The sequence below is a fragment of the Chinchilla lanigera genome, unplaced genomic scaffold (assembly GCF_000276665.1).
Source record: "Chinchilla lanigera isolate Chin_1 unplaced genomic scaffold, ChiLan1.0 scaffold00014, whole genome shotgun sequence".
Lineage (NCBI taxonomy): Eukaryota > Metazoa > Chordata > Mammalia > Rodentia > Chinchillidae > Chinchilla > Chinchilla lanigera.
Window position 1 is genome coordinate 744,313 of NW_004955415.1, and position 9,065 is coordinate 753,377.

A 9,065-nucleotide genomic window follows, 5' to 3' on the forward strand; every position below is an offset into this window, starting at 1 on the left:
GTTGTCCAGAGCAAAAGAACCATAACAAGTGATAAAAAGCTCTGGGCTATTCAGAGTAAATTGATCCTCCCCTTGAGAAATGCTAACTCTCGGTTATAATTAGTCTCCGTTCCTCGGGGTGAACGCATATTCTCAAACGATCACATGAGCCTTCTCTTTCCTCACTTTCTGGCTGCAGGAGTTACAGTGCAGCATTTTGCCTATCTCACAAGATATTTATAGCAAGTGCGTCTGGCCTTTACCTTGGATAGTGGCATCTCAGTATGAAGAAGAAAGAAACTTTCCCATGGTCAGAATGGGAAAGTTAGAATTGATCTAACTTTTGACCCAAAAAAATGAGGCAGCCTCATTTGCACTCTGAACTCCGATTCACCCCATTTTTATGCCTTCCAAGAGACCCTAAGTTCATGATCAACATCTCTTCCTTGAAGAGACCTCTAAAAATACCTTAACATGAATTAAGTAGATTTAACTTGGGTATGAAGGAGGTTAACTTGATTCCTGCTGTTAGCTTAATAAACATTGCAAGAGAGAACTCTTTCGCTATTTTAAAGGGTTAAGGATGAGGCAAAATGAATAGCAGTTTTAGGAGGCAGAAGTTAGCACAGATGTTTATATATTCAGAAAAAATATGTATTTTATTTCTTTCTTATTGACTTCACTGCAGAGTGTAGAACTTAGCCTGTGAATTAATATTGTAAGTGTATTGGTAAAATTGGTGTAATGAGGCCAGGACTACTAGTTGTCCACACACACCAGTAGTCCCAGCACTCAGGAGGCTGAGGCAGGAGGATAGCCGTGACTTCAAGGCCAGCTTGAACTACACAGAGACTCTGTCTCAAAAAAATTGTTGTAATGAAAACATTCACTTATCTACTATATAAATCATTGAAAAATCTACTTTTAAGATAAAAATTTTTAAAATTGCATGTAAAATACTTTGAAATGCAATTACTTTTAGTAAATATTCTAAGACTATAAGCACTGAATAAGATCTAAAGTTTGTGAGATGAGTCTTCCAAGTCATTTATTGATTAATCACAAAGTTGCAAAGTAGAGTCATGATCTTCAAAAATAAGTGCCCAAATCATTATCCAAATGCACGCAATCCAGGATCAAACTGGTCCATGCCAGAAGAGATTTTTTGCTTGTTTGGAGATAGAAAAAAATGACTTCTTTCAGCTTTGTTTGCACCACCTCTTTCTGAAAAGTAGAAATGAACTGTTTCCAATCAGATGTGTACTCTGCAGCTGAGAGCCCCCCATGCTGTAGCTTGCTGTCTGATGAGCTCAGGTTCAACACTTTGGCCAATCTGGTCCCTTCCCAGGCTTGCTCCTTTCTTTCTTTTTTTCTTTCTTTCTTTCATTCTTTCTTTCTTTCTTTTTTTCTTTCATGCTCTGCTGAATTTATTACAGAGTAGAACTTTCATCCTATTTTTGGTTACAAATGACTTCTCATGTTTTGTCTACAAGAACTTCTTAGATCCCTTTCCAAATATTCTGATTGATATTTCTACACTTTGTTTTAGAGTAAGAGGGTCTCCTTTAAAACATCTTTCAAAAGAGATGTCTACCATAATTCTCTTCCAAGCTCTGAATTATCCAGCCCTAGAGCACCAGGCTTATAGTAGCTTCTAGGAAAACATTTTTTCATGGGTTCTTTAGAGGTTGAAACGCTGGAAAGAAACACTGCTGTCATCTATGTCAACTGACTCACTTTACACATAAAGAAACAGAGAAATTGGTCGTACTGTAAGATCGCAGTCATTTGCCAACCAGTGGTTGTAGAGTTGTATCATCTTACCCAGGTGATGAGTACATGAATTCAAACTGGTAAGTTAATAAATCTATGGATGAAACTATATCTACCTGCTAATTGACATGAGAGGTAAAATAATCTCAAATAGTATCTTTTGGTTGTAGGGTGTGTCAGGGAGTAAAATGTGTATTATTTCTAAAAAAAAAAAATACATAGGTGATATATTCTCTTTTAGAATATTCTGAAGCTTCAGTTGAAGTGTCTGGGAAATTGGAGTATTTGCAGTTAGATGGTAGAGGATTCTTTAGCAAAGCTTCTGTTTCTCAAAATAAGGACAATCAGTCTGGGGTAAAGTTTCAAGTTTCTTCGTTTCCAAAGAAGAAGCCGTTTTTCTTTACCAAAGAGGGCTAACAAGGGAGATCATAGCCACGACCATACCGCCCTCTCTGTGACTTGGCGGAGATGCCTAACTCCTCTTAGGACACAGAGCTGAGGAAGACACACAGTACAAGGAAGCCCCTGTGGTTTGCAAGTGCATTCAATCCATTTCCATCCTGACTTTTTTCTTTGTTGCAGGGCTCCCTCCTTAGCTGTGGCTTCCTTTTCTGCAGTCTGTTACCCACAATCCATCATAGTATAAGAATATGAAATAGAAAATTCCAGAAACAGGGACCATATTCACATAACTTTCCTTGCAGTGTATAGTCATAATCATTTTGTTTCATTATGAATTACTGTTTGCAATCTCTTACTGTACGTGTGTTATAATTAAACCTTACCGCAGATATGTACGTACAGGAAAAACCATAGGATATATAAGGTTTAGTATTATCTGAGGTTTTAGGTATCTAATGGCATATCCCGGAACATATGTTGCATGTATAAATGGAAAACTACTTTCTTTTTGTTCTTTCTCTCCTCTGTTCTCTGATAATCAGAGCTCAAGAAGAGGCTTAACTACCATTAAACTCAGTACTTCTTGGTATATGAATATTTTCCTTGATGGTCAACCAAAAATGGCCGTCCAGTTTCTTCCTGTACATGTCTAACTTGTTCGGGTGTCCATCCCACTTTATACTTGCTTTGTTTTTTATAAATGTCTTTATCTGTCAGAAATTTTTCTTTCCACAGTTTTCACCAATTTGTCCTGATTTATCATTTAGGAGCAAGAGATTTCTAGTACTCTTTATTATGACAACTCTCAACTTGTAGTCATTGTCGAAAGCCAGTTCTTAGGAGCCTCTCCTGTTTCTTCATGTCTCCAGCAAAGACTCTAATGCTAGTTTGCCCTTTTTGAAAAGATTTAGCGATAGTATCTCACTTCTTTCTGGAAGATGGTTAGGCCAGTTGACCTGCAGCCCATTATAAAAGACCGAAGTTTCCTAACCTCAAGATCTCTCCCCTATAAATCAATCCACTATGTGTGAAAGCTTTACCTGGCCCTCCTTGAGCTGCTCAATGGGAACTAGGGCTTAAGGAAGTGGCATAAGAAAATACTGATACTGTGAGTACTGTATCACTGTGAGTAATAAACTATCCAATGTCTCTGACCCAGGAGTCTTGTGTCTATGCCAATATCCTTGAAACTGTGGCAGACTGATTTATTAGCTTGCAATTCTTGGTGATTATCATATCTGTCTTGAATAAACTCTAGTTCCTTCAATCATCCTTCATACTGTTTGCTGTATGTTTCAAGTCATCTCTTGCTCTTATCAAAAATTCTGTATATTTATCAGTTTAGCTATGACTTTGGTACCTAGAAAGGAAAATAAAAAGTTCACCTGAAGTCTGACTAAAATGAATGGAATCAAATTGTTACTTCATTTGTTCTGAAACCCACGTTGTAGCTGGGCATGGTGGCACACGCCTATAATCCCGGCACTCAGGAGGCTGAGACAGGAGGATCATTTTGAGTTTGAGACCAGCCTGGGCTACAAAATGAGCTGAAAGCCAGCCTGAACTGCATAACGAGACCCTGTCTCAAAAAGAGAAAAAAAAAATTGAAATCCACATGTTGTAAGGCTACACAGGATGAAATGATATATTTTTGGCAGTCCCATTGCTGTTGACTAACATGAAAGATCACTCAGCCCTTAAGCTTTTAAGGATCTTAATCTATGGTAAGAGTAGGAGTTTACTCATGCCAGTATTATGTCGAACATTCCCATCCCATTCTTGTAGGTTTTTTTTTTATACATCCAAGTCTAAGAACTTAAAATCTCCCTTTTAAATTTCATTATATTCCACTTGCTTCATTATTCTAGACTCTTTATAACTTGATTCCCCATTATCATGTTCATAGTATTCCATCTGTGTTTTCTCTAAATTGGCTGAGCAAGACAACTGTATGTTTATTCACATTAATGATTACATTTTGAAAATATCAGAGCCACAGAAAGACTCTGGGCCTTGCTGCAGAGATCTGGATGCATTTAAAGAGTCAGCTGGCAGCAGTAGTTGTCAGTAAGTACACCCCATGGGAAACTCCATGGAGCTGTTCCATGGAGACACCTATAATGCAAACCCATGCAACAAAGCATCAAAAGACAAGGAAACCAGCAAAATGATATTTGTGTAGCTTCCAAATCTCAACTAAAATGTCATGGACTCAAATTGGCAAGTGGGAATGACACACATGACCAGAAGGGACTCTCCCTACCAAGGTCTCAAAACCGACTCTCTGCCCCACACTGCAATTCTGGTTACACTGTAGATGGAAGCAATCATTCTGTGTCTGCCTGGGGAAAACCTCTGACAACAGAGATTATCAGTCGTATATTCATCAGCCTGAGATAGCCCAGGATAGTGACAGAGCACACACTTGATAATCTGGCAAATGGATCTGCTTTCTAGTTCTACACAGAGATATCTGGGAAGCCTTTTTAGGTAAAGTTATTTCACTGGCCCTCACTTTCCTCATTTGCAAATGGAAAAAAGTTTGGACTAATTCTCTTCTTGCTTCCTAGCAAAATATTTATAGCTAGAAATTTGGGGATTATTTATTAAATGCCGATGTGAAACAGGTTTGAAGAAATTAGATAACGTGCCCTAGGTCACATGGCCCAGGTAAGGCAAAGTGAGAATTTGAATTCAATTTGCTACAAATGTTTCTTATCTATACAATGGCACCAAGACTCAAACCAATAGAGAAAAATTATAGAAATTAAGAAAAACTCCAGAAATAAAAGTAAGATTTTCTATGAATACTAAATGGAATTAATATTCTCCTGCAGTTTTCACTGTTGCTAATTTTGCTGTTTTTAAGAAACTACTCTGAAAGGGCCGGGGATTTAGCTCAGTGGCAAAAGCGCCTGCCTGGCAAGCAGAAGGTCATGAGTTCGGTTCCCAGTACAGGAAAAAAAAAAAAAAAAAAAAAAAAAAAAGAAACTACCCTGAAAAGGAAATGTGATAGGCTAAAGAGTAGCCCTTGACAAGGCTGTGAGATTTATTTAATACAGTTTTGGTTTTTATAACTATTCAGCCTGTTTATACTTATCCTCCAAACTTTACTATTCCTATAACCTTGGGAAAATTAGTATTTTAGATCTTCATTTCCTTGTCAATAAAGTGAGGATGATACGAATAGCATCTCCCCAGGAATTTTTTTACAAGAATTAAATGGGAAGATGAGATTAACAATTACCTGGCTAACAAGCTTTCAACAAATACTGGCTCCATAAATGTTACAGTACAAGAGATAGCTTTTACACACAGACCTCACTGAAATACTAAGTTATTTAAATATCTGCCAAAGTCATAAAACATTGCCATTAAAAGTTAGACATATAAGGACAAATTTTATAAAACTTTGTTTTCTGTGGTTATTTAATTTATTTTTCCAAGTTCACAATGCAATAAGGAAAATACCCAGTTAAACTGAAGATTACTGTGAGCTCTGGGCCTAAAATGAAAGCTTTATCTTTGGAACTAGCACAGACCTCTAGGCACTGAGAGACAAGGTATCTCTTTTCCAGTCCCAGAAGTACTCTTTCATCATGCTTTTTTTTTTTTACATGAGCCAACTTTCAAAATACTTGGAAACAGAAAGGATTCACTCTCAGGTTTCTCATCACTGCTTTGCTGATGACCTTGGTAAAGTCAATTAAATTCCTCATGTTTCCCACAAAATGAAATTAATAAATGAGACTGTTCCACATACAAATCAGTGATCTCTTAAGTGAAAAATAGTAAATGCCAAACCATGAGTATTTGAAAATAATCAATTTCTGTTTGTGTTTCTAAAAAATTAAATTAATCATGCATTTTATTGATAAAATAAGATACATTACACTGGTGACAAACGCTACTTCGTAGTTCCTGAGTAACATATTCAGTGCTAAAGCCCTGCAGGATGTACTGTGGATGTTCTCTAGCAATGTAAGCCTGTTCCTTGCCAGCCCATGTCACCCCTCTAAGATAAGTAGAGGCCCTTCACAGTTATTTTTAGTTTTAAATCAGTTTTAAATAGAGAAAACATTCATTTTATGATTACCCTCCTCGAAGAGTTCCAAGCCTGAGTTTTCCTGGAGGTCACATTGCTCTGAGTGATGTGCAACTGAAGTTTCAAAGAATCCCCAGCTAGTGAGCTTGGGAATGAAGCTATGTGTTTATTTAAATCTCTCACCAAGGAAGGCAAAACATGAGAATGATATGTCCTCTAACTTCTGCAGAGGAATCTTTGGCAATAAATCCTGTTGACTCTTTGGAACTGGATAGCTCTGTTCTGAACACTGGACAGATTTTCAGGGTGTCAGGTTATTGGCTACAGCGTTTGTGCTAAAGTTCCCATGCAGCCTGCATCTCTGGAAGCGTCCACAAATGGTGTGTCCTACAGGATATCACTGGCAGGCCCAGTGGAGCGGCCCTGGAGTCAGTCTGCAGCCATCCGCTTCCAGATATTCTGTTCACCAGGTTTCTGTCACTTTCACAAAAATATCTGAGAATATCAATTTGTCAGATAAAAAGACTTATTTTGGCCCATGCTTTCAGAGGCTTCAGTTCATGGTCACTAAGCCATCACTCTAAGCCTGGGGTAGCACAATACGTAATGGTGGGAATGGGAAGCCAAGGCAGCCTGTTTACCTCATCGCAGCCAAGAAGCCAAATGGAGAGAAGGGAGGAGTCCGAGGTCCCAGTGTTCCCTTCAGAGGCAGACTTTCAGTGACCTAACTTCTCTAACTGGGTTTCACCTCTTAAAAGTTTCACCACTTCCCAATGATACCACAGCTCTAACATATGGGCTTTTAAAAGACACTTAATTCCTAAGCCATAACATTTTCTCAAGTTGCGCTCACCCCTTCAGGCACGGGGAACACTTGCTTGCTTTCTTGGGTGGTTCTGCATTACTGAGTCATTCCCTGCCTTTGTTTGCCTTTTTGGCTCACTTAAATTTAAGAAGTGAAATTGTTCCAAATACTGTAAGGCCACATTTTTCACTGTCATTCACGCATCATTCATCAATGGACATTACTGAGTGCTTAATAGGTATCAGGCACTTTGTTATGTTCACAGAAACCAAGAATAGAGTACTTCTTCTTAAGGAATATACATCCTAGTTGGAAGTAAAAGAAGTTTTTCCAACTATCAACTAGCAATACTTTTGAAGAAGCTCACAGTTTGATAAGATTTTGCCCAAGATGTCTTTACATTATATTTATATTTGAATTTGTCCTGTAGGTAGTAAGCTGTTCTCCCTCACTTTTTCAGTGTAGATAATTTTAAAGAATTTCATAGACTCAGTAAAATATAGCACATGAGTAAATAGTGTTGAACTGTGTAAATGTTTAGAATGAGGACTTTTGGTCCAGAACTTCCCAAAGTTTCATTTCTTGAAATGTCTTTAAGAGGGATTTTAAGAAAGTCCTTGGACTCAGGCCAAATGAAAACCGTAGTCTCTTGGGAAACTAATTAAATGAGCTAAATGATGAATAGAGAAAGTTAGCCTGGTAATTCAGATCCCTTTCAGGGATCAGTGTTAAAGTCTATAACTGGGGAGGGATTGATAATCAGACCAACTGATCTATGAATAGTATCCATACTTCCTGAAACTTCTAGTTGAGTACAGTAATTTAATAATCCATTAAATTTATACTTGTAATGATCTTTAATTACTTTTATATTTGCTAGCCAGCACACTGAGTTATATATGACAAATATTTAGTTAGTATTTGTTGCATAGCATAGAAGCGAATTTGTGCCTAAATATTTATTTATCCCCATGGTCACTAAACATTGTCTGTAATAAACATCCGTGGTTTGACTCTTAATGTCAAAAAGACGAATACTTGTTACTACTTTTTATTTCTTGCTACCCAACCCTTTTCATTTTAAAAATTACCAGTAGGCCTTCTGTGAAAGAAAGTTTGTTTTTTGTGTGTAGGGATTTTTCTTAGGAGCAATTTTCATTTGAGACTAAGTTTTAGTTTTTAAACTTTTTTCAGTCCTACATACACAACATATTTAAAAATAGAAATATATTGATGGTTTTGTGCTCTGTAAATTAATCCCATATATGAAAGCCATGAAATTCCTGCTTTTCCCTCCCCCCAGTTTGAAATGGCTTTTAGTATAATAAACATTTACTTAATAAACACACTAGAACAGAAGAATTGGGAGGATGGATTATTTTACATTTAAACACCCACTAAAAAAACTAACCAACTCTTCAGTTTAACTCAGCTGGCTGGAAGTCTTTCGGCACTCAGCTGAACTGGCACTCCTTATATGTTAAAGAGACATGTGGATTTCCAAACTTAATCTTTAAATTCCTAACAGCTTGGTCTCTGCTATAATAACTAACTCCTTTCTTCTTGGTGAAGGAAAGACATGAAGAGGGGAGATATGATAATTTTTAAAAAAAATCAATAATAGACCTTGAAATATATATGGAAGCTTTTTTCTTAAAGAGATAAAAATGTATTGTCTGTTGGCTAATCCTTTTAATGTTTTTATGCATCCATTTTCTTACAGATTTAATGCTAAAGACTACAAATTGCTGTATTTTTGATCAACAATTTATTTGACACATGTGCATAGACGTGTACTATGACACATGTTTGCTATGTGGCAAGAATTTGACTGGATGTATGTAGTTTCAGAGGGCTTCATTATTTTCAACCTGTGAAAAACCCCAAAGAGATCTAAGAATTGTATACACCTAGCAGGTTACAGATGGAGTGTGGGAAAGTAAACAGCCTGAGCAATGATTTGCTGCTGGTTGGACATCTGGTACCATTTATCTTAGATATCTATGAACAGATAGAATTTCACTATGCAAAATCAGAAAATAAGAAGAAAAATGAATGATG

At 37.0% G+C, this 9,065-nt stretch overlaps 1 long non-coding RNA gene across 1 annotated transcript; it reads right to left on the reverse strand.

The window, feature by feature from the left end:
• Positions 1–1,001: 1,001 nt before the first annotated feature.
• On the reverse strand, positions 1,002–6,366 carry LOC106148053. Its single transcript, XR_001233187.1, has 2 exons — positions 6,251–6,366; positions 1,002–3,514 (listed from the first exon to the last, which is right to left on the reverse strand). It is a non-coding gene; the product is annotated as an uncharacterized LOC106148053 (long non-coding RNA).
• Between the last annotated feature and the right edge of the window lie 2,699 nt (positions 6,367–9,065).